The sequence below is a fragment of the Pelophylax lessonae genome (assembly GCF_965119305.1).
Source record: "Pelophylax lessonae genome assembly, chromosome: 4".
Classification (NCBI taxonomy): domain Eukaryota; kingdom Metazoa; phylum Chordata; class Amphibia; order Anura; family Ranidae; genus Pelophylax; species Pelophylax lessonae.
The window spans coordinates 609,734,645-609,760,352 of record NC_138771.1 but is presented as its reverse complement, the minus strand read 5'-3'; the positions used below and the strand labels follow the sequence as shown (position 1 = coordinate 609,760,352).

At 45.5% G+C, this 25,708-nt stretch overlaps 1 protein-coding gene across 1 annotated transcript in view; it reads left to right on the top strand.

Moving 5' to 3' along the window:
- LOC309553579 (uncharacterized protein) overlaps positions 1-25,708 on the top strand; it is a 241,585-nt gene that overhangs the window by 119,238 nt on the left and 96,639 nt on the right. The window lies entirely within an intron of this gene.

Genomic DNA, 25,708 nt, shown 5'->3' with positions numbered 1-25,708 from the left:
CTGAGCAGGCGGATGACAGCTCCGTCTTATTTTGCAGAGACCTGTCAGCAAGGCCGATCCTAGGGTCACAGGCGCCTGGGTGCAGAAATTTTTCTGGCGCCCCCACATGGGCGTGGTCATCTTACTAACTCCTCCTCTTTACAAATGTTTCTATGGCAATTGCTCAAACACAGAGATGCTACCCTAAGAAGTCTTCCTTACCCCGGGACCCTCCCACGATCTCTTAACAATAAACAAATTACAGTAAGAGAAGCAGAGTACTCTAATGGGAACTGGAGGGAGTTCTCTCTAATGGACACAGAGAGTGCATCTGTTAGAGAGTCTGTTAAACAGAGCCCCCAGACAGGAGATGGTAAGAGGCTGCAGACTTGATACAAGAGATGGTCAGAGACTGCGGATATGATACAAGAGATCAATGCATTGATGCAGCCTCATCAGTGCCCACCAAATGCAGCCTCATCAGTGCCCACCAAATGCAGATTACCAGTGCCCACCAAATGCAGCCTACCAGTGCACAGCAACTGGACATGGTACAGGGGGAGATGGTCTGAGGCTGCAGACATGGTACAGGGGGGAGATGGTCTGAGGCTGCCGACATGGTACAGGGGGGAGATGGTCTGAGGCTGCCGACATGGTACAGGGGGGAGATGGTCTGAGGCTGCCGACATGGTACAGGGGGGAGATGGTCTGAGGCTGCCGACATGGTACAGGGGGGAGATGGTCTGAGGCTGCCGACATGGTACAGGGGGGGAGATGGTCTGAGGCTGCCGACATGGTACAGGGGGGAGATGTCGGAGGCTGCCGACATGGTACAGGGGGAGGTGGTCAGAGGCTGTAGAGGGGTCTTACCTGGCTGTGATGAGAGGCGCGCGCCACTGCTGGGCCACTGCACTTTTTTACTTTAGATTTAAAAATGGCGCCCGCCGGTGCCAATACGACACTGCTGACAGAGAGGAGGCGGGACCGATTACTTAGCTGAGAGAAGACAGGACGGAGAGGAGACATCCTCGGGTCTGAGAGGAGGCAGAGTGGAGGTGGGACGAACTTCTTAGCTGGGAGAAGGCAGGACGGAGGTCGAGCATTATTTTAATAATGCAGAGCTGGCTGATTAAATTTTTTGTCTACCTCCGTCCCGTCTCCTCCCAGCTAAGCAATCTGTCCCGCCTCCTCTCAGACCCGAGGACGTCTTCTCTCCGTCCCGCCTCCTCTCAGCTAAGCAAACAGCCATCACCTCACAACGTACACAGGGGCCACACAGAATGTAGCGGGAAGTCTGAGAACACGAATTCTGAGTTCAGCTCACAGGAAGTGACGGGGACGTGTCATTGCTGGCAGGATCAACAGGATGGTTTTCTCACCGCATTCCTCATAAAAGTGGAGTCGCCAACCTGGCTGTGCTGTCTGACAGGGCTGCCTGGATCAGAAGACTGGCTGAACAGAGCTACAAATCCATTGGCAGGAGTATATAAGAAGGAGTGGACAGCGAGTCAGTACTTGGTGGTCCATACATGCTACAAGCTACATGTTTTCCTGCTGGTCCAGCTAACCAATGCGATTTTTGCTCATTTGTGAGAATGAATGAGCATTAGGGTCTGGTGAGTTGCCATTTCTTCCATTTTCCCCGACACTTGGTGGTGGAAATATAGGTGATCCTTATAGACTGCACGTTCACCGGCTGTTTATTGGACTATTTTGCTACATGCACTTTTGCCTAAAAGGAGTGTGGGACGTTTAAGTGATTTTAGTGCTTTTATATTGTTTTTATGCTATATTTATACACTGCTCACTGGTCACCTTTACCTTTTTAGTCTTGTTGAGACAATTTTAGATTGTATCTTGCGCTACTATTATTTATTTTTAAGCAACCAGTCCTGCAGCCTCCTCTCTGTCAGCTGTGTATTCAATTTTAGAATACCGGCCCTCAACCAGACCAGCCCACCGGGAATTCTCCCGGTTATCCTGATTGGCCAATCCGGGCTTGCCACTGCCGCTGGAGGAGGGGAGGACTCTGTCACTGGACCTTCGGCGCCCCTCCGCCTCAGCTCGCGGCGCCTGGGTGTGGTGCACCCTGTGCACCCGCCCAGGATCGGCCCTGCCTGTCAGAGCCTCTCATTCCTCTATGGTAGCTCAGATAAAAACGGACCGCCTGTCCATTTTCATCCGATCCGATGCTCCAGACAGATGCAAAAAAGGGTTTCCATCCGTCTGGTTTTCACGGATCGGATCAGATAGCAGCCGGTGTCAGCGGACATATCACCTCTGACATCCGCTGCTACACAGGGGTGCATTGAGCACCCAATCAGATCCGCCTGAAAAACTGACAGACCAACCTGATCGGAGCCCGTGTGAAAGGGACCTTATTGTTTTAACCACTTCAGCTCTTGAAGGTTTTACCCGGTTGATGACCAGGCCATTTTTTGCGATGCAGCACTGTGTTAGATTACCCAATAACAGTACCCAAATAAAATTGATGTCCTTTTTTCCCCACAAATAGAGCTTTCTTTTGGTGGTATTTGATCACCTCTGCGTTTTAAGTTTTGCGCTATAAACAAAAAAGTGAGACGATTTTAAAAAAAAATATATATATTTTTTACTTTCTGCTTTAAAACATTCCCAATAAAAAAATGTAATACATTTTTTACCAGATTAGGCCAATTTGTATTCTGCTACATATTTTTGGTTTAAAAAAAAAATCCCAAAAAGCGTATATTAATTGGTTTACGCAAACTATGGTACAGATTTTTGGGCTTTTTATTTTTATTGTTTTAGTAATGGCGGCGATTAGCGATTTTTAGCGGGACTGCGACTTTGCGGCGGACAGATCGGACCCCTAACTGACATTTTTTACACTTTTTGCTGACTAGTGACATTAATACAGTAATCAGTGCTAAATAATATGCACTGTTACTTTATAAATGACACTGGCATGGAAGGGGTTAATACAGGGGGTGATCAATGGGTTAAATGTCAGCCTAAAGTGCTTGCTAACTGGGGGGGGGGGGAGGGCTCTGTGGCAGGCACACAGAGATTGGTGTTTCAGCTTAGCTGAGACACACAATCTCATTGTGCCTGTGTGACAGAAGAGCCGCCTGCTTTGTTTACATAGGCAGGCGGCTCTCCTCTCAGTTCCCCTAAAGATCGCGGGAGGCCGGTGGTGATCGAGCCTGCTCTGCCAAGATTGCGTGCACATAATCGCGTAGATCTACGGGATTATGCGCAGCTGAGCTGCCCTGCCGCAGTAAATCTGCGTATGGCGGTCGGCAAGTGGTTAAGAAGTAACACATAATAATTACACAATCATAAGTGGAACTAGCTGGCATAATGCAGTATATGGCCAGTACAGGGTCCTGTAGAAGCTTCTTGTTCTCTTCATCATCATTTCTTGTAGCTCTCTGAACCCTGCAGCACCTTTATTAATTTTACTTCTATTGACTAATATGTGCTGGCTTATGATTGGGTGAAAAAGTGATCTACTTAAGATATTGACAGATTTGTGTATTCTTTGGAAACTTTCAGCTATTCTTCATCATAGTCACAGCCAGGACAAGTTCATTACCGTTCTATTATATGAAGCGAAGACAATCAGTGGATGTTCATTAAAAACATCACTTCTTATCATTAGCATAAACCAGTAATACTATAGTTACTGTATATTATCAAGACAAAAGATATTGGGGACGGTAAAAACGTTTTGTGATTCCCAGCTAAAACTTTTACCAAGAAATTGCAAAAATAAAATCAGCATGCCAAAATGATGGAATTCACTTTAACCGCTTATGGACCGTCCGCCGCAGTTTTACTACGGCAGTCAGCCCCTCCTGCGTGAACCGATCGCATGCCTGGTGCTAGGGGAGGAGGGCGTGCTGCCACTCGGCAGCAGGGATGCCAATGCATGTGGCCGGCGTCTGCGATTGCTGCCTGCTACCTGCAATCGATGCCCGCTAAGAGAGGACAGCCAGCTGTTTTAAACACAGCTGATCGTTCTTCTCTCTGGAATGATCACAGAGCGCCCGTGATCCTTCTATATAGGATCACAGGTCTCTGTGGTCATTTTAAAAGCCCCCTCCCCCATACAGTTAGAAACACTCCTCTAGGCTTACATTTAACCCCTTGATCACCCACTAGGTTAACCCCTTCCCTGCCAGTGTCATTATTACAGTAAGGGCTCTTTCACACGGGCGTTCCGTATGTCCGTTTTTCATCCCATCCATTTGCGGATGAAAAACGGACATAATGTATCTCTATGTAAATACGGATGTCATCGGATGATCATCCTCTGACATCCGTTTTTTGTCAGTTCAGTTCAGTTCAGTTTTTTTGAACGGAGGAGAACCCTATTTTTTCTTCCTTTTAAAAAACGGAACTGAAGCAAAAACGGATGTCAGTGGTGTCATCCGCAGACATCCGTATTTACATAGACATGCATTATGTCAGTTTTTCATCCGCAAACGGATGGGATGAAAAACGGACATACGGACCGGATGACACAAGTGTCATCCGTGTCCGTTACAAAAAAAAAAAAAGGACCTGATCGGGCAAAAAAAAAGGAACGCCCGTGTGAAAGAGCCCTAACACAGCATATTTTAGCCCTGATTACTGTAATGTCACTGGACCTCCCAAAAGTGTGAAAAATATCAGTTAGGTGTTTGATCTGTCCATCGCAATGTCACAGTCCCGATTTAAAAATCGCTGATCGCCACCATTACTAGGAAAATATAAATAAATAAAAATGACATAAATCTTTCCCCTAGCTTGTAGACGCAATAACTTTTGCGCAAACCAATCAAAATATGCTTATTGAAAGGGGAGAGAGAATCCGAGCTAGGATAGGTAAATACAAATACTGGCTGCAGCCTACCTCCTAAATATAATCCAAAAGGATATATAATAGAAATGGAGTAAAGGGAAGAGGTAAATGGCGCTGCCCAATGTTAACCCAAGAAAAAACCCAATAGATATGCCTTAGGATATGCCTTAATTAGCCTGTATGATACAACAGTCATTAATACAGTAATATGAATACATAAACCAGGGGAAGCATGCAAGTGTGGAACAACCATATGCACTCCAAAAGGACCACCATAAAAAGATCCTAATTAACCACACCAGTGCACTGGTGTGGTTAATTAGGATCTTTTCATGGTATTAATGACTGTTGTTGTATCATACAGGCTAATTAAGGCATATCCTGTGCATTACTTGTTCCACACCCCTGAAGAAGCGGACCCTTTTGTGCCCGCGAAACATGTCAGGATCTGTCTGATGCTCCTCATTGGACCGCAATTTATTTTCCACACTGCCTTATGCCTATATGTCTCTTTTACAGCCTTTTCTGTTTATATATGTCATTCACAATATGTTTACATTTTTTTTGTATAATCTACCCTGTTTTTAATGTGTATTAATAAATATTTTATGTTTTATATATTCTAGTTATCTATTTTTCTACCTGGTACCCTAAAAATCCCATCAGCCCTCCACATTTTTCTCACTGTTTCTTTTCTTTTGTTCCTTCCTATTCATTCTTTCTTTCTCTGTTCGCCTTCCCTCTTTTCCCCTTTTTCCTACTCTCTTGTCTTTTCCACCTCCCCTCTTCCCATCCCCTTTTCATTTCACCTCTCTTCCCTCCCATTCACCTTTTCTTGCTCATGCCTTTTTTCTCCCTGTTTTCTTCCCTGTTCTATTTTTTCCCTCTTTTTTTGTTCCAGGGTGGAGCCTTCACACCTTGGGCCCCGCTGTGATTGAATCTTGGGATTATTCCCGAATTCTATGATGTATGTATATGTGTGTGTGTGTGTGTATGTATGTATGTATGTATGTATATATAATATATATATTATACCCAAAAGTGAATAAATACACCAATTCAGTGCAAACGTCCAATAATCAAATCGCATATAAAGTGACTTTGCTGTAAGATAGTCCAAAAAGTGCTTGTGTCCAAATCTTGTGACTCTCCAAGTGTGGCAGGTGTGATGGATCACTTGTGCTCCCCTCAATCCCCAGAACGCACTCACCAGAAGTACTAACCCCCACAGGGGTAGTAAGCCTTGGCTATTTGGAGAAGTATAACTCCTACTCCCATGGACCTCTATTACTATCCCATGGTTCCTAATGGTATCTTAGGACCTCCTTAAACATGGACCATATGACTCCAGAAATGCTCCGAGTATATATGAGTAGGGATGATCGAACGGTTCGGGTCGACCATCGGTTCGACCCGAACATTGGATGTTCGATATTCGGCCTAATACCGAACTTTTTGCGGCAAAAGTTCGGTATTCGGCCACCAGAACCGCCCAAAATGCACTGGGACAGGAACTGGGCTTTAAAAGCCCGTGATTGGCCCAGAAACGTCTGCAAAAGCCAATGAGGGGGCAGGAGTCTCCTAGGAACGTGATTGGAGTGACTACGGGGACCAGAGGCCAATCAGGAGTGAATACGCCCCACACTATATAAGATGGCCCCGCCTAACCCCTAGCACAGTTATCCAAAGCCTGTTGAAGAGAGTTGAAGCAGTTCTGTCTGACTCCTGCTTGCTACACTACATTTCCTACATATCGAGTGGTTCTAAAGCTCCATATAGCAGAATTGTATTTAGCTTACAGCCAGTGTAGTTAGATACAGCGATTGTGCTGGTTCTTAGAGTTAAAAAAAAAAAAAAAAAAAAAACTTAAGGGACAGTGTCAGTCTTCTGCTGTATGGAGCTTTCTATTTAGTGGAAAGGGATATCTAGTGTAGTTAGGGAACTTTGTACTACATTAGTTAGATTTGAAAATTTAGTTTCTGTAGGGAAAGTGTGAGGGTTCTGTTTAGTGAGCACGTGGCACAGTGCTGCTGTATCACAGCAGGTATACGTGCTTGCTAGGCAGCAAAATACAGTGACAACTTAACGCCTGTTGTTCAAAGCGTTAGGTGCACTGTACAAAAGCCTTTGCAACTGTGCGTGACACGCAACTGCTGTGCTGTATCCAGCGACAACTGTGGGTCGCATAGCAGTGTGCGTTTTTCACCGCACACAGTTGCCAACGCATCAGTGACAACCTAACGCCTGTTGTTCAAAGCGTTAGGTCCACTGTGCAAAAGGCTTTGCTACTGTGCGTGAACCGCAACTGCTGTGCTGTATCCAGCGACAACTGTGGGTCGCATAGCAGTGTGCGTTTTTCACCGCACACAGTTGCCAACGCATCAGTGACAACTTAACGCCTGTTGTTCAAAGCGTTAGGTGCACTGTACAAAAGCCTTTGCAACTGTGCGTGACACGCAACTGCTGTGCTGTATCCAGCGACAACTGTGGGTCGCATAGCAGTGTGCGTTTTTCACCGCACACAGTTGCCAACGCATCAGTGACAACCTAACGCCTGTTGTTCAAAGCGTTAGGTGCACTGTACAAAAGCCTTTGCAACTGTGCGTGACACGCAACTGCTGTGCTGTATCCAGCGACAACTGTGGGTCGCATAGCAGTGTGCGTTTTTCACCGCACACAGTTGCCAACGCATCAGTGACAACCTAACGCCTGTTGTTCAAAGCGTTAGGTCCACTGTGCAAAAGGCTTTGCTACTGTGCGTGAACCGCAACTGCTGTGCTGTATCCAGCGACAACTGTGGGTCGCATAGCAGTGTGCGTTTTTCACCGCACACAGTTGCCAACGCATCATTGAGAAATATGCCTGGTAGACCAAGAAAAGGCATACGTGGCCCTGCTGCGGAAAGGGGCACAGCTTCTAGGGTGTCTAGAGGCAGGGGTGGACGTGGTGGTCAGTCCTCAGCCAGGCCACCATTTGGATTGTTCTCCGGCAGTGGCCAAGCTATACGTCCACAGTATGTACAGGAGGTGGTGGACTATATGAACAAACCCTCATCATCGGCATCATCTGCAACTACAGTGACCCAGGCTGAGAAAAGTGGTCAGTCTTCTGCAGTTGTCAGAACAAATAAAGATGAGTCCATGTCCACCTCATGTCCTCCCTTAGACCCAATTTCAGACATGGCAGAGGAGTCAGCTGAGCTGTTTGACCACAGTGTCGGCCATCTACTCCAGCCTGATGCTCAGTCCTTTATGGAGTCTGATGTTGGGTCTGAGTTTGAGGAGGAGGCAGAGCAAACAAGAGGGGAGAGCAGACGGCCCGCTCCATCTAAGGCCGCACCTGTTGTCTCCCAGGCCAGGCCTGATGCTCAGTCTTTGATAGAATCAGATGTTGGGTCTGAGGTTGAGGAGGAGGCAGAGCAAACAAGAGGGGAGAGCAGACGGCCCGCTCCATCTAAGGCCGCACCTGTTGTCTCCCAGGCCAGGCCTGATGCTCAGTCTTTGATGGAGTCAGATGTTGGGTCTGAGGTTGAGGAGGAGGCAGAGCAAGCAAGAGGGGAGAGCAGACGGCCTACTCCATCTAAGGCCGCACCTGTTGTCTCCCGGGCCACTATACACACCTCATCTTGCTGGGCCTTTTTTGAGATATCCCATGCAGATAAAAAAGTTGCGATCTGCAAGATTTGTAAGAAGGGTATAAAACGTGGCAAAAATGTCAACCACCTGGGTACAAGCTGCCTAAACAGGCATTTGACAACCCACCACTCGGCCCGTTGGCAGGAGCATTTAAAGAACCCACAAAAGGGCCAAAGATTGGTCAGTCGGCCTCCTAGTTCTCCTCGCGCTCCTCCTCATGCTCCATCTGCTCCACCTGCTCCACCTGCACATCAGTCTGTTCCTGGCCCTGCTATAGTCACTCGTCACCTGTTGGCAGCCTCCACTGGCAGGGATGATGATATAGCAGGCAGTGTCGCATCTACCTCCAGCACACCACCAGCTGTATCATCTAGACGCCAAATTTCGATTCCACACATGCTGGAACGAAAAAAAATGTATACTCCCCGCCACCCACATGCCCAGCGTCTAAACAGTAGTTTGGCTAAACTACTGGCTCTGCAACTATTACCATTTAACCTGGTAGAGTCTGCTCCCTTCCGTGACTTCGCAAAATGTGCAGTTCCACAGTGGCAGGTGCCAAGTCGGCATTACTTTTCCCGTAAGGCCCTGCCATCCCTATACCAACATGTGGAAGGCAATGTAGTGTCATCCCTGGCCAAGTCAGTCAGCCGTAAGATACACTTGACGGCTGACACTTGGTCAAGCAAACATGGGCAGGGACGGTACATTTCTGTCACTGCTCACTGGGTGACACTGCTTGCCAGTGGAAGGGATTGTAGCCAGGGCTCGGTGCTGCAGCCAGTGTTGCCCCCACGTCTGCAAACAGCTGGTGGTGTCGCTGATCCGGGTAGATCGATCACTTCTACCCCCTCCTGCTCCTCCTCCTCTACCTCCTCCATGCCCTCCTCTGCAGAATGGTCCTTTGAATATGATGAGATACCACGTAAACGTTCAAAGGGCTATTCTATGTCTCAGGCCAAAAGGTGTCACGCAGTGCTGCAGCTTGTGTGTCTAGGGGACAGGCAGCACACTGCCCCTCAGATTCTTGGGGCTCTGCAGGCACAGGCCCAGAGGTGGCTGACACCACGCCAGCTGCAGCCAGGGATGGTGGTTACTGATAATGGGTCAAACCTCCTGGCCGCCCTTCGTCAGGGAAAGTTAACCCATGTGCCATGCCTGGCGCATGTCCTGAATCTCGTGGTACAGCGGTTTTTGAACTCGTACCCGGGAATGCAGGATGTGCTAAGGATGGCAAGAAGGGTGTGCAGTCACTTCAGGCGGTCGTACAGTGCCACTGCACGTTTGGCCGAAGTGCAGCGCGAGTTTCACCTGCCGGTACACCGCCTCATCTGTGACATGCCCACCCGCTGGAACTCCACCTTGGCTATGCTGCAGCGCCTGTACACGCAGCAGAGGGCCCTCAATGAATACCTATGCGAGTACGGCACCAGCACTGGCTCTGCGCGCCTGGGCTTCTTTTCACCACGGCAGTGGCTTTTGATTAAGGATGCATGCGCTGTCCTCTCGCCATTTGAGGAGGCCACAAGGATGGTCAGCCGGGACAGCGCATGCATCAGTGACACCCTACCGGTACTGTTTTTGTTGGAGCACACTCTGCGTGGCATTATGGACAGGGCACTGGAGGCAGAGCAGCAGGAGGAAGAGGAGGACTTCCTTGCCTCTCAAGGCCCCCTTTATCCTGAGAATCCTGACCCCCATTATGCCTAGCTCCCAGAGGCCCGAGCAGGATCCAGGGGTGGAAGAGGAGGAGGAGGACGATTCTGCGGGAACTTTTGCAGGGTTTGAGGAGGAGGAGGAGGAAGACATGCGGCAATCTGCAAGGCCTAGTTTGACTCCCTCGGGACACTTTGGAGTAGTACGTGGCTGGGAGGAGGAGGAGCCCGTTGAAGATAATGTCGTTATGAGTGACCCCGAGGAGTCAGCTTCTCAGGCCTTCGCTAATTTGCGACGCATGGGAAACATCATGCTCCAGAGCCTGCGAAAGGACCCCAGAATCAAGGCCATTAAAGAGACTAACCACTATTGGTTGGCCACCCTACTTGACCCCCGGTACAAGTGTAAAGTCTCGGAGCTTTTCCCATCCACCCATAGAGTCCACAGGATCAAATCCCTTGAGGACAGTCTCAAGAGGAATCTGGTGAACATGTTCCCCGACTCCCGTAGGGTGCAGGGGCGGGGACAACCTACCATGGATTCTACTGGTGGTCACGAGAGGAGCGTTGGAGAAGGCGTGCGGTTGACGGATGCCTTTCGGTCTTTTTTTAGTCCTCACCGCCCAGGCCTCTCAGCTGCCACATCGCATCGACACCGTCTGCATCACATGGTGGACGATTACGTGAGGGCACAAAGTGACACAGAGGGCTTTTCATGTGACGAATCCGATCCACTGGCATACTGGGTCTTAAGATTAGACCACTGGCCAGAACTGGCCCAGTATGCCATGGAGTTGTTGGCCTGCCCTGCTTCCAGTGTCCTATCGGAACGGGCATTCAGCGCAGCAGGAGGATTCGTCACAGACCATCGAACTAGACTCTCCACCGACTCAGTCGACCGTTTGACATTCATTAAGATGAATCAGTCGTGGATATCAAGCTTTGATGCACCTGATGCAGACCTTGTAGACTAGGCTATCGTTGTGATGTGGCAGTTGAGCCTCAGTTTAAGCCTGGACCATGGTGCCACCCTCAAACCCTCCTCTCATTCTCTTTACGTTCACAGAACCTCATTTTGGTTATGACAAAAACGACAATGTTTGCGCACCTGTTCCACAGGTGCACACCTTTACAATTTTTGGGCCTCCTTCAACACCAGCTCTTTGGGGTTAAGGTGGGGAGGCTATGCTAAAACAAAAACGACAATGTTTGCGCACCTGTTCCACAGGTGCACACCTTTACAATTTTTGGGCCTCCTTCAACACCAGCTCTTTGGGGTTAAGGTGGGGAGGCTATGCTAAAACAAAAACGACAATGTTTGCGCACCTGTTCCACAGGTGCACACCTTTACAATTTTTGGGCCTCCTTCAACACCAGCTCTTTGGGGTTAAGGTGGGGAGGCTATACTAAAACAAAAACGACAATGTTTGCGCACCTGTTCCACAGGTGCACACCTTTACAATTTTTGGGCCTCCTTCAACACCAGCTCTTTGGGGTTAAGGTGGGGAGGCTATGCTAAAACAAAAACGACAATGTTTGCGCACCTGTTCCACAGGTGCACACCTTTACAATTTTTGGGCCTCCTTCAACACCAGCTCTTTGGGGTTAAGGTGGGGAGGCTATGCTAAAACAAAAACGACAATGTTTGCGCACCTGTTCCACAGGTGCACACCTTTACAATTTTTGGGCCTCCTTCAACACCAGCTCTTTGGGGTTAAGGTGGGGAGGCTATACTAAAACAAAAACGACAATGTTTGCGCACCTGTTCCACAGGTGCACACCTTTACAATTTTTGGGCCTCCTTCAACACCAGCTCTTTGGGGTTAAGGTGGGGAGGCTATGCTAAAACAAAAACGACAATGTTTGCGCACCTGTTCCACAGGTGCACACCTTTACAATTTTTGGGCCTCCTTCAACACCAGCTCTTTGGGGTTAAGGTGGGGAGGCTATGCTAAAACAAAAACTACAATGTTTGCGCACCTGTTCCACAGGTGCACACCTTTACAATTTTTGGGCCTCCTTCAACACCAGCTCTTTGGGGTTAAGGTGGGGAGGCTATGCTAAACAAAAACTACCATGTTTGCGAACCTGTTCCACAGGTGCACACCTTTACAATTTTTGGGCCTCCTTCAAAGCCAGCTCTTTGGGGTTATGGTGGGGAGGCTCCGCCAACACCAAAACTACCATGTTTGCGCACCTGTTCCACAGGTGCACACCTTCATAATTTTTACGCCTTCTTCAACACCAGCTCTTTGGGCTTACAGTGGTATGGCTCCGCCAACACCCAAACAACAATTTTTGCGCACCTGTCACACAGATGCATATCATTGTAATTTTTTTCCTTACAAAGGCAATTATTGCTTTCATTACCAGCACTTTCATAGGGATATGGTGTCAAGGCATCGTCCGCACCACCAAATGCCCAATTTTTAAGCATCCTTTACTTCTATTCAAAGTCAAGAGACAACAGTATTCATCCAAAACATCTCTAATCTTGTTCACTCTGCACTACATTGTGGCCCCTACCCCTAACCCTCAATGTATCCGTGCATATATGTCTGTTTCTTGTGAGATTTCAAGTTAAAGTGCACCAAACACCATTTTACATGAAATAAAGTGCAATTACATACATCTTTGGACTTCTTGAAACATTTGGTAATAAAAGCCCCATTGTGGAAATACACCCGTTAATTATATGCACATTTAAAGAGACAGCACCTTTTTCCAAAAAAACCTCTAATCTTGTTCCCAGTGCACTGCATTATGTCCCCATCATACACATTGGCTGAGCCGTTGATTAGGAGCAAAAGAAAGGTGCGGTTAAGCAAAAAAGTCATTTTTGAAGGTTTGGTATGCTGTAATTCTGGTTCTGGACATGCTACAGAGCTGAAACTTCACAGGTACACCTTTTAGACCCCCCAGACACTAAATCCAAAGAAATCTCTCTTTTTTTTTTTTTTTTAATTTTTTCAATAATTGGCTATCTATCAAAAACGACAATTTTTAAGAACTTTTTTTTGTGTGATTAATAGTCCCTGGGGCATGACCCAGAACCCTAGGCACTTTTTAGGGGCATTTATTGGGTTTTAGGGCTTAAAAATGGTGTTTTTTGATTACAGAAGTTCGGGTCCCATTGATTTCAATGGGGTTCTGAAATCCGAACCGAACTTTCGTGAAGTTCGGGTGTTCTGGTCGAACTGAACTTTTCAAAAGTTCGATCATCCCTATATATGAGGAAGAAAGGGCTTGTATAGTGTAGTACCGTTAAATAATGTATAAAAGTTTATTGGTAATGTACTCACCTAGATGAATCACAGGCAGTAAATCAATGCACTAACAGTGCAGTAGATACAGCGAAACTTTTCCGGAAACGCGATGCGTTCCAATCGGCCAGAAGTGCGTTCAACGGGGACAGGAAGTGACGCTCTACGCGTTTTGTCTAATTGACGTCATCAGGAGTCTTCCATGGCACTTGGTCACTTTATTTGCATTTTTTTTTTATATATTGATTGTACTGACACGGTATAGAGGTGCACCCTCTATTGGGTTTTTTCTTGTGTTTACATTGGGCAGCGCCATTTACCTCTCCCCTTTACTCCATTTCTAAAATACGCTTATTGCTATTTTTATTTATTTATTTATTTTTTTAACCAAAAATATGTAGCAGAATACAAATTGCCCTAAAATGATGAAAAAAAAATCGATTTTACATTTATTTTTTTTGGAATGTTCTATAGCAGAATGTGAAAAATATTATTTTCTCCTCTCACCTTCCAGGACGGCAAACACGTTAGATGAGAGGCTCCAGCCTACAGGAAACACAATCAGTTCACAGCTGTAAAAGGCCCCACCCTTCCCCTTGTCCCCCATGTGTTGCTGTCCTGGAAAGTGAGAGGAGAAAACCGTTAGACTTACCAGTAATGGTGTTAATGCGAACCTTCCAGGACAGCAGGCCTACTTCCCACCCTGTTAAAGGGGTGAGGAAAGAATGTAAACAATAGGTGGTAAGTACAAGTGATTGTACATCCCTTGTGAATCGATTGGAGAACTAAGGTACTTTTTTACAACTGAGGGACAAGGGGAAGGGTGGGGCCTTTTAACAGCTGTGAACTGATTGTGTTTCCTGTAGGGTGGAGCCTCTCATCTCACGTGTTTGCTGTCCTGGAAGGTTCGTAGAAACACTGTTACCGGGAAGTCTATTGGACAGTTTTTCGGGTTTTTTTTTTTCAAAATTGTCAATTTTTTGTTTATATCGCACAAAAAGAAAAATTGCAGAGGTGATCAAATACCACCAAAAGAAAGCTCTATTTGTGGGGATAAAAGGACATACATTTTACTTGGATACAGTTTTGCATGACCGCACAATTTTCCGTTAAAGTAACGCAGTGCTGAATCGCAAAAAATGGCCTGATCATTCCGGTTCAGAAGTGGTTACCTCTGTTTTTTTTTTTTTTACCCCTCTCTACGTTTAAAATAAACTGTTCCTTTTTAGGAAATGTATACAAAAAAATGCCTCGCTAAAGTTGGCTAAGAAAAGATTCAATATGTGTTATAGCACATCATAAAACCACGAGTTATAAATAACATGTATACATTCATGTGAAAAAATGGCAAAAGCGCATAGTGCAAAAAATTGTGCAGAAAAAAGTCTTTCAATATTAGTCCAATAATACTTTCACCATTAGGTGAAAAAGTGTGCAACAGTGCAAAAGAAATCACTTAATGAATAAATTAAAGTGTCCAAATCCAAATAATAAAATCCATATAGAAATGAAAATACTGTGATCCAAAAATGGGAAGAAGGGGAATAACACCACCAGTGCGCCAATCGCCAAAATGAAAACCTTGGGAGCGCTTACCAGAAAAAATGGGACCAATGGTATAGAGACTTGCTGAAGCAGTCCTTGATGTATGGTCCCTCTAACGATAGCTCAGGTGCTCAAAGAAATAAAGAAGTTTCACATAATGTAATAGAGCCCATTCAGACAGGGGCGACACGACTTGCTGGGGTGACCTGTGAAGTCGCGGTGCACAGCGTGCACCACGACCTCGGCGCGACTTGCACGGACTGCATATAATTGAAGTCAATGCAAGTCGCCTCCAGGTAGCCCCAAAGTAGTACAGGACCTTTTTTCTAAGTCGGAACGACTTGTGTCACTCCTAATAGAACGGGTCCTGTGCTAATCAATGGCAGGCGACCGACCGCAACTTGTCAGGCGACTTGGTCGCCTGACAAGTCGCGCTAGTGTGAATGGACCCATAACGTCCAAAAATTTGGCTTTTATTAAAAAGTAAACAACTTACATTTTCCGCATGAATAAAAAGCATTGGATAAGATCACATGTGTCTCAAAAATTGGCGAAGTTTTGAGAAGAAAGCCCACTATGAGCCGATGTATGTTTCGTCCTCCAGTACTTCATTTGGGGTAAGATTGTGTTAAGATTCTCAACTGCTTTAGCAAATCGGTCACAATATTTGCATGGAGTTTTATTGTTCTTATACATTATTTGTGCTGTTTCCACTAGATCAGGGGTGTTGAACTCAATTTCATTTTGGGCCGCATCAGCATTACGGTTGCCCTCAAAGGGCCGGTTATATCTGTAGGACTAGATGTCCTGAGCACCCCACCCCCCTTACATCAGACGTCAAGAGCCCCACCCACCATAAGAAGTCAAGAGTCCCCCCCACCCTCCTTTACATCAGTGCACCCTCTTGCCTCATACTGCTGCCAGGCGGAAGCTGGGGGCAGAGCTGGGAAGAAGAAAGTGCAGGGTCTGGTGGAGGACCAGAGGAGGGCTGGAGTCAGCTGCCAGCGTCTGCTGAATGCTGAGATCAGGAAGGGGGAGCTTTGGCTGCACAGTGAGGCGCAGGATCTGTAGGAGGAGTTTTGTCCTCTCTGCTGCCAACCGCTGAGACAAGTTGGGGGCAGAGATGAGGGGGGTACCACAGGTGCATGAGAGGTGCAAGGGCCACATGAAATAGCCGGGCGGGCCAAATTCGGCTTTTGTTTGACATTAGATGCTTGACTTTTTCACTTCTATCAACTTTCAACAGAAAATTCTGAAATTATTCTCAGTTGTGTCTTTAAATGATACACTCCAGGATGGCAGAGACTGACATATATGGTACTTTGTAATCAGTAAAATACTCTATGTTCCATAAAAATTAAAAGAATAATTGTGCAACTTTTAAATTAATATTATTATTATTATTTAATTTAAAGATGACTCCTATCAATTTTTATTTTTTTACTTTCTATATTACTGACATCCCATATTCAGGATCCTTGTTCTCTTACACAGCCGGTTAAATGTTCCAAAAGGTGACATAGTAGTAGTTACTGGGCTACTTAATGGATGGTATCCACATATTACATAAAATTTTACCCTAAGCTATTTATTATTAGTGTGCTGCTCTATTTTATGCCCTTAATATTGTATATCTATATTTCCCCAAATCTTTATATTTCAATGGTCCTGTTTTTAACATGTTCATTCTAGGATTGGAAAATCCCTTCAATGCACACGATTGTAAAGATATGACATCTCTTGATAGTCTTGATGCCTTCTTTCTTCTCTTTTTTTTTTTTTTTTTTTTTTTATAAAGGGTGATATCTTAGTCTGCATTTATGTACATTATACCAGCACTTGCTGCCTTTAAGGGCTCAATTGCATCTTTGTGGTGCATTAAAGCGGGTTATGCTGCACATTGCCGTGCTTTGTGGTATGGCAGTCCATTCAGCTTTCTGAGCTGTTACATTACCCAACCTGTTTTTGCTACACTATACTGCAATGAGTTATTGTTGGTGGCAAACTGGTATTTGGGGCTAATAACCAAATTCTGGTGTTTTTCTACCTGTGAATAAAGTATACATTTTTGGCAAACTATGCTTCTTAATTAGAGTTGGGTGAACAGTTCAGCCTGGGTATGAGTTTGGGCCAAACATTGACTGTTCGCCCATTTGATGAACATCCGAATTATCGGGGTGTATGATCACTTGTAAGGCATGCCACACAACCACATGGTATTGCATCACCGCACAATGTATTGGAAGCCCTGATTGGCTGAAGCAATAAAAGCTTTCCTCAACCAGGGCACAGAGCTCTGTCAGAGCCATGATTGGAGAAAGTAATGATGACTTTATCCAATCATGCCTCATTGCTCTTAGTCCCGCCCCACACTATAAAAATATTCCCCACATAGTGGCCATTTGCAGTGTGATATTGGCATGGTGAGGGATAAAACAGGGCTCTGTTCAGTGCTACTAGCGAGTTAGTGTGCTATAGTGGACTATAGTGACTCAATTGTAAGTGTAGAATATCAGTTTAGTGTGAATCTAGTGATAGTGCAGTGTGAGTGTAGTTTGACCATTCATTTCTACTTTAGTGTCAGTTTTTCTTTGTCAGGGGTTCAGTGCGTTATTGCATGTTTGTTTACTCCTGCATATTTCAGTGTTTTACTGCACGTTTACTGCTGTATATGGTTTGACCATTCATTTTTCCTTTAGTGTCAGTTTTTCTTTGTCAGGGTAGGTTTCCTGCACCATATTTCAGCCCGTTACTGCACATTTAACAAGCTATATTTCAGTGCGTTACTGCGCATTTAATGCAGTATTTTTCAGTGCGCTAGTGAAAGTTTAATGCAGTATAGTTATGCACGTTTAACCCTGCATATTTCAGTGTGTTACTGCACTTTTACTGATGTACATTTCAGTGCGTTATTGCATGTTTAACGCAGAATAATTCAGTGCGTTAGTGCACATTTAACCCTGTATATTTTGGTGTGTTACTCCACATTTAACGCAGTATATTCCAGTGCGTTAATGCACATTCAATGCAGTATATTTCAGTGCAGTATATTTTAGTGCGTCAGTGCACGTTTACAACAGTAATATTGCAGTTTGTCGGTGCAGTTTTACTGCAGTATACTGTAGTGTCAGTGGAGTGTGTCTGTGCAGTGAGTAGTCAAGTTAAAGTGCACTAAACACCACTTTCCATTGATTAAAGTGCATCCATGTAAACATTTACACATCTTTATTACATTTTGTTAATAAGTGCCCCCCCCCCCCAACATGTCTGGGAGGCCAACAAGAAGAGGCAGATGTTCCCATGGCACTGTGAGGGGGCTAGTAGCGTATGTGTCCACAGGCAAAGGTGGACGTGATCAGTCCCCAGGCAGGGCATTATTTCCTGTTTAGTGATGTTGCCCTTGCTATCCAGCCACAGCATGCAGAGGAGGTGGTGGACTGGCTTACTAAGCCATCCTAAACCTCCTCATCTTCTGTCACCCAAGCAAAGACTAGTGTGCAGTTCACTGCAGCTGCCAGTGTGGCTTGTTCTGCCTCCTTGTCCACGGTCTCCTGCCATAGGCCCAGGATCAGGCATAGAGGAGTCAGCTGAGTTATTTGAACACAGTGTCAGCCACTTGCTCCTTGACGATGCACAGCCATTAGTTGATTCAGATCTTGGTTCTGAGGTTGAGGAAGGTAGGAACATGAGCCTACAGAGAGGGGAGAGCACTAGTAAACAACAAATTAGCAGTCATGTCCCCCCCCCCCCCAGCCTCAGCGTATAGCCAAGTCTCCAGTGATGATGAGGATAGAGAGGATGATGATGTCACTGAAGCAACTTGGGTGTCGAAAAGAGCAGAGGAAAAAAGTGAGGGTGAGGAACAACCCCAGCGAGGCAGCCATTATGAAAGAGTAGAGAGCAGCCACCCTATTCCACTAGATTGTGGCGCTGTTATCTACCGGCCCACTTCCCACAGCTCAGCTGTTTGGGCCTTTTTTAGCACATGTGCAGCCGATCACACTGTTGCAATTTGCAAACTTTGCCTCAAGCACATCAAGCATGGCAAAGAACACCAGCCATTTCAGTACCACATGCTTGGCAAGGCATTTAACCTCCCACCACCCAGCCCGTCAGCAAGAGCACCTGAAAGCCACACAAGGGACGTAGTTCTACTCCTCACCTTTCCGGTCTACACCAGCTATACCCCATGACCTCTTAGCAGCCTCCAATGATGGGGATGATTGTATAGCACTGGGTGTCTCGGGTCATTGCAGCACATCTGCCAGTAGCACACCACTGGCTGTAGACTTTATAGCAGGCAAATTTCTCTGCCCCATCTGCTGCAGCGAAAAAATAAAATAGTGATTGCCACCCACATGCCCAGCATCTAAATTCAAGCTTGTCAAAGTTGATGGCTTTACAACTCCTGCCTTAATGTCTGGTGAATTCTGCCCCCACTGTGATTTTTCAGAATGTGCTGTACCACAATGGCAGGTTTCCAGTTGCTATTTCTTTTCATGTAAGGCCATTCCATCTCTCTATTATCATGTGGAAGGCAATGTTGTGGCATCGTTGGGCAATGCAGGCAGCTGCACGATCCGCATTACTGCTGACATATCCTCCCTGACAATGCTTGCTGGACCACATATTTCATTTACAGCACACTGGGTAACTCTGCTTGCAACTCGGAAGGATGCAGGACAGGGCTCATTACTGCAGCTTGTTGTGCCGCCAAGTCTCAATAAAGCTAGTGTTGATGATGCAGGATTTCTCAGCTCCAAACCCTCCTTGCCCAGAATTAGCCCGGTATGCAATAAAGCTGCTGGGCTGCCCTGTATCCAGTGTGCTTTCCGAGTGGACATTCAGTGCTGCTGGAGGTTTTGTGACCGATAGGAAAACGCATTTGTCCACAGACTCCATAAACCGCCTGATTTTTTTATTTTTTTTTTTCAAATTTTAATTAGTCCTGGATTAGCAGCAGCTATCAAGCCCATGATCCTGATGTTGCTGATTAAGTGCTTTCTGGATCTCGAAACTCTGAAAGAGATATAAGCAGAGAGACTGTGTCTAGGCTGCCTAGCTTTGTGGGTGTTGATTTAAGCTGGAAGAAATGTTTTTGGTGTATGTTTCATGGGCACAATTAACACCCAAGGACAAGTTTGACAGCTACACATCATTGCAATTATTGACAGCCAATTATTTCTTTCATAAAGAGTACCTCTATAGGGTTATGGTGTGAAGGCATCACTAACACCCAAAGACCAATGTTTCCGCTCCTGTTACTTCTGTTCAAAGTCTGCAAAAGAGACACCAGAATTTATCCCAAAAATCTCCAATCTCCAATCTTGTTCGGAGTGCACTAAATTGTGGCCTCCTCATATAGCTCCTCAAGCCATTGTTTATAAAATAGTAATTTTTTGGCTTTATAAATGTTATTATTGCTGCAGCAGGCTCTATACACGGTACAGATGTGCCACACAACAGGCAGACTAAGGGGACTCCCCAGGCACTATATTTAAATTAATTGTTCTCTTTTTATTGTTTTGCAATTTGATGGTTTCACTTTTAAGCATCAGTAAGTCACTGCTCAGTTAAAAAATGTTTTTTTTTTTTTTACAAAATGTTTTTTCATTGATACATGTTCCTCAGGGCAGTACCTGAACCCCCATAACCGTTGTATGCCAAATTACTTGCATATAAACCTTTAAAATTGGCACATTTGATTTTTCCAGTTCAGTTTCTATAGACTCCAATGGGGTTTGATATTCGGTTCCAAACATTTTCAATGTGCGAAGGTTCAGCTGTGAACCAAACGGGGTTGTTCGGCCCATCTCTATTCCTAATATGTGCATATGCCATCTTTCAGTTGTTGTTTGTGAGGTACAATATTTGGCTTTATGATTTATACAATGCAACAGGTTTAGTGGTATTTGTTTTTTATTGGCAAATTAAGATTACAAATGTATTCAAGTACATGTTGACTACTGGATGCACCTAGCACTACGTATACTCCTGACTAATGCTTACCTCTGTTACTGTACATAATATTATATCTCCTCCAAATGTATGTACATGGGTTACATAGAGCAGCTGAATTTGAAAACAAAAGCTGAATTTTGTCTTTTTACTCTTAATCTGGGCATCCTGGTCTGGAATATTTTGTGATTTACATGCTGCATTTAATTTTAGTAACTGAGGATTTGTTAACATTTTGAAAATATTTAAAATGGGTTTAGTATGTGTGGCCATCCATTTGTTCATTCCAGGTAAAGGATGATGGCAAAGCTTATGCAGACAGAGAACAATTACAAATGAGTCAAATTTAGAGAAAAAGCAGCAAATATATTTCGCCTAAGCATGCACGTGACAAAACAAAGCCATATCAAATAAATCTGGAATACTTATTTGAACCCTACCATGGATCCCACTGGGTCCATTGGACCCAGGCAGAACTTGGAGAGGGTCAGGAAATTGACTCCCAAAATTTTTTTTTTTTCCCAGCAGTTTTGTGTCTCATCAGTTTGTGGTGCGTTACAGCCGGCATTTCCCCGCCTCATACTGTTGCGCATAGTGCAAACTGATGAGTATGAGGAGGCAGAGTGTCTCCTCCGAGGAACGTCCCTCACGTGATCGGGGTGTGCGCAATGACGTCAGACATCAGTGCATTCCATCTCATGCAGGGCAGACTGGATCTTCAAGGGCAGTGGCTGGGACAGACACTGGAGTGACAGGAGGACTGAGGACAGACATGGGTTTTTGATGGGCCGTTCCCCTGGCGAGTTATAAAAGAAGATAACAGTATCTATAATATATTCTAAATTTTATATAAATGAATGGATATGGGGGGTCTTTTGTTGGGTGGGCAGCATTTTATTCTTGGACATGGACCCATGTAGCACAATGTCTTGGGCCAGCCCTGCAGGAAACTATAGCAATCCTTTGTGTCAAGTTACTTTGATGTGTCTTTGTGGCAAGTCACGGGGGCCAAGACCATACAGCAGTTTAACAGGACAGGTTCCACTCAGAACAGGCCTCGCCATGGTCGACCAAAGAAGTTGAGAGCACATGCTCAGTGTCATATCCAGAGGTTGTCTTTGGGAAATAAACTTATGAGTGCTGCCAGCATTGCTGCAGAGATTGAAGTGGTGGGGGGTCAGCCTGTCAGTGCTCAGGCCATACGCCGCACACTATATCAAATTGGGCTGCATGGCTGTCGTCCCAGAAGGAAGCCTCTTCTAAAGATGATGCTTAAGACAAGCAGACTTAAAGACCTGGATTAAAGGAACCATGTACTGTGATCTGATGAGACAAAGATAAACGTATTTAGTTCAGATGCTGTCAAGTGTCTGTGGTGGCAACCAGGTGAGGAGTACAAAGACAAGTGTGTCTTCCCTACAGTCAAGCATGGTGGTTGGCGTATCATGGTCTGGGGCTGCATGAGTGCTGCTGGCACTGGGGAGCTACAGTTTATTGAGGGAACCATGAATGCCAATGTGTACTGTGATATACTGAAGCAGAGCATGATCCCCTATCTTCGGAGACTGAGTATTCCAACATGATAATGAGCCCAAACACACCTCCAAGACCACCACTGCCTTGATAAAGAAGAGGGTAAAGGTGATGGACTGGCCAAGTATGTCTCCAGACCTAAACCCTATTGAGCATCTGTGGGGCATCCTCAAAGGGAAGGTGGAGGAGTGCAAGGTCTCTAACATCCACCAGTTCCGTGATGTCATCATAGAGGAGTAGAAGAGGACTCCAGTGGCAACCTGTAAAGCTCTGGTGAACTCCATTCCCAAGAGGATTAAGGCAGTAATGGAAGAAAGTGGTGGCCACACAATATTGACACTTTGGTCCCAATTTAAACATTTTAACTTGGGGGTGTACTCACTTTTGTTGCAAGTGGTTTGGACACTAATGGCTGTGTTGAGTTATTTTGAGGGGACAGCAAATTTACACTGTTATACAAGTTGTACACTCACTACTAGTGATGGGCCGAACAACCTCCTGTTTGGTTCGCACCAGAAAATCTTGACCAGGGAAAAAGTTCTAGCGAACATGCGAACTCTATTAACCACTTAAGCCCCGGAAGATTTTACCCCCTTCCTGACCAGGGGGTATTTTGCGATTCGGCGCTGCGTGACTTTAACGGACAATTGCGCGGTCGTGCGACGCTGTACCTAAACTAATTTGACGTCCTTTTTTCCCACAAATAGAGCTTTCTTTTGGCGGTATTTGATCACCTGTGCGATTTTTTTTTTTTTTTTTTTGATCATGAGCTACAATAAAAAAAAAAAGCGACAATTTTGCAAAAATAACAATGTTTTTCACATTTTTTTATATGAAATTCCCCCCCCCCCCCCCCGGGACTGCGACATTGCGGCGGACAGATTGGACCCTTGACTGACATTTTTGACACTTTTGGGGGTACCAGTGACATTACTACAGTAATCAGTGCTATACATATGCACTGTTACTGTAAAAATGACACTGGCAGGGAAGGGGTTAACTTTATTGGAGAGGTAGGGGTTAAGTGTGTCCCTAGGGGCGTGCTTCTAACTGTGCAGGGATGTGGCTGTGTGTGTAACAGCACAGATCAACGTTCCTACATAGCAGGACCGTTAGATCAGTGCTTTTACACAGGGGAGAATGACAGGCGGCTTTGTTTACACTAGCCGCCTGCCTTTCTCCCTTCACATTGGGTCCGCCGGTCACACGCACGGAGGTGTCCGTGAACGAGCCGAGGCGGGAGCGCGCCTCCAGCGACGCGTGCCCGCCCACTATTGGCCCCCAGGCTAGTGACGGTACATCAATTTGCCTGGCCAGGGCTGACCGCCGCAGTATATGTACTTGCGGCGGTCGGCAACCGGTTAAAGTCTATGGGACATGAACATGAAAAAATTCCAGGTCGCTTGCCCTCAACATGGGGAGGGTGTTGATGGAGACGAGAGCCTCTTCTGGAAAACCCTGGGCTGTGGTTGTCTGGGTCTTCGGGTGGGGGGCTTATCGGAATCTGGAAGCCCCCTTTAACAAGGGGGCCTCCAGATCCCGCCCCCCCCCCCACGCATGTGAATGGATATCAGGTACATCGTACCCCTACCCATTCACCAAAAAAATAAACAGTTTTTGACAAGTCCTTTTATTAAAAAATAAAAAATGGTGTCCCCCAATGTAAATCCATCGTCAATCACGTCGCCCGCCACACCCGAAAAATACAAAGGAAAAAAAAGACGCTCCTGCCTCTTCACACGCCTCTGGCGTAATGAGCAGTTTGAGCTGTGACCGATCTTTTATAGGAAAGGGGCGGGGACACCCGGTTACATCACCAGGTGGCACCACCCATTCTGACGTCTTGTCCGAAATGTATTCACTGCACCAGCGCAGTGCATTATGGGGCACGCGTAACCTCAGAGGACAGGTGTCCCCGCCTCTTTCCTATAAAAGAGCTGTCACAGGCGCGTGAAGAGACGGGATCATGTTTTTTATTTTTTTTATTTTTCGGTTGCAACGGGCGAACTTCGTGCCAAGTGCCCCATTTGTTCGTGTGTTCAGTGAACACACGAACAGCTGATGTTCGAGTCGAACTTGCGTTTGACTCGAACATCAAGTCCATCCCTACTCACTACTTTACATTTCAGCAAAGTGTCATTTCTTCAGTGTTGTCACATGAAAAGATAAAATAAAATATTTACAAAAATGTGAAGGGTTACTTTTGTCAGACATTGTAATTCCCCTGTTGGGGGCATAAAACAGAGTAAACGAACAAGTATTAGTCAAGTACAGGGTTTTTTACATTTACAGAGAAAGAGAAGGAAAAAAAGGGAACAGAGGAATAAGTGAATAAGAAAGTAAGATAAAGAGGGAAGGTAGAGGGGGGGGGGGGGGTTTTGGACCGGTTACCTGTAGCTCTCAATGGCATCATAAGGGCGACATTGTCCTATATATAAACAGCGAGATAGTGCCTTAAGAGGAATTCAATGGGTATACATGAGTTAGGTACCTGATATAATATCTAAATAGATTGAGGACTTAAACTCGAACCGGCAGGCCCATATTTTAGAGTGTTTAGGGACAGCAAAATGGCCCAGTGGCTTTGCAAAGTAGATGAATATGTCTAATGGAAGAACTGATCCACATTGCTAGGGACACATTTACCAAAGGGTAGGGATAAGTGCTTTAGCAGCATTCAATAAGTGTGGTAACATAGATCTCTTATATCGGCCTATTGGTTTGGTTGTACGGTGAAACAGGATCAACCAATGGTCACAGGGGATTGTCACGCCTTGTATGTCAAAGATCAGGTGGATCACATCATGCCAAAACAGACGAATTATTGGACAGTCCAACCAGATGTGACCATAAGAGGCACAGCCACAATAGTTTCTCCAACATTGAGATGAGTTAGAAGGAAAAATGCTATTATGTTTAACTGGGGTGAGGTGCCAGGGTGTAAGGAGTTTATAGTTCATCTTCTGAGCTCTAGAGGATAGCGATGAAACATGCGAAGTCCCAGAATTTTATCCTTTTGTTTGTCCTTTAGGGTAGAGCATAAATCTGTTTCCCATCGGGCAAGGTATTGTGGGTATGATGGGTCTTGTAGAGAGAAAATAAACCCCAATATGTAAAAAAATTAGGCATATAATTAGGGTTTGGGCTTTTGTTCTCCCTATGGCTTGGTTTACTTTAAATCTGGACTCTGTTCCCATACCAAGATGTATTGGCTATAATAAAAAAAAAAAATACTAAACAGAAACATCCTATGCAAAAACATTATGTATATTTTATTGAAGTATAACCAAAATATATTCAGGTACCCATATT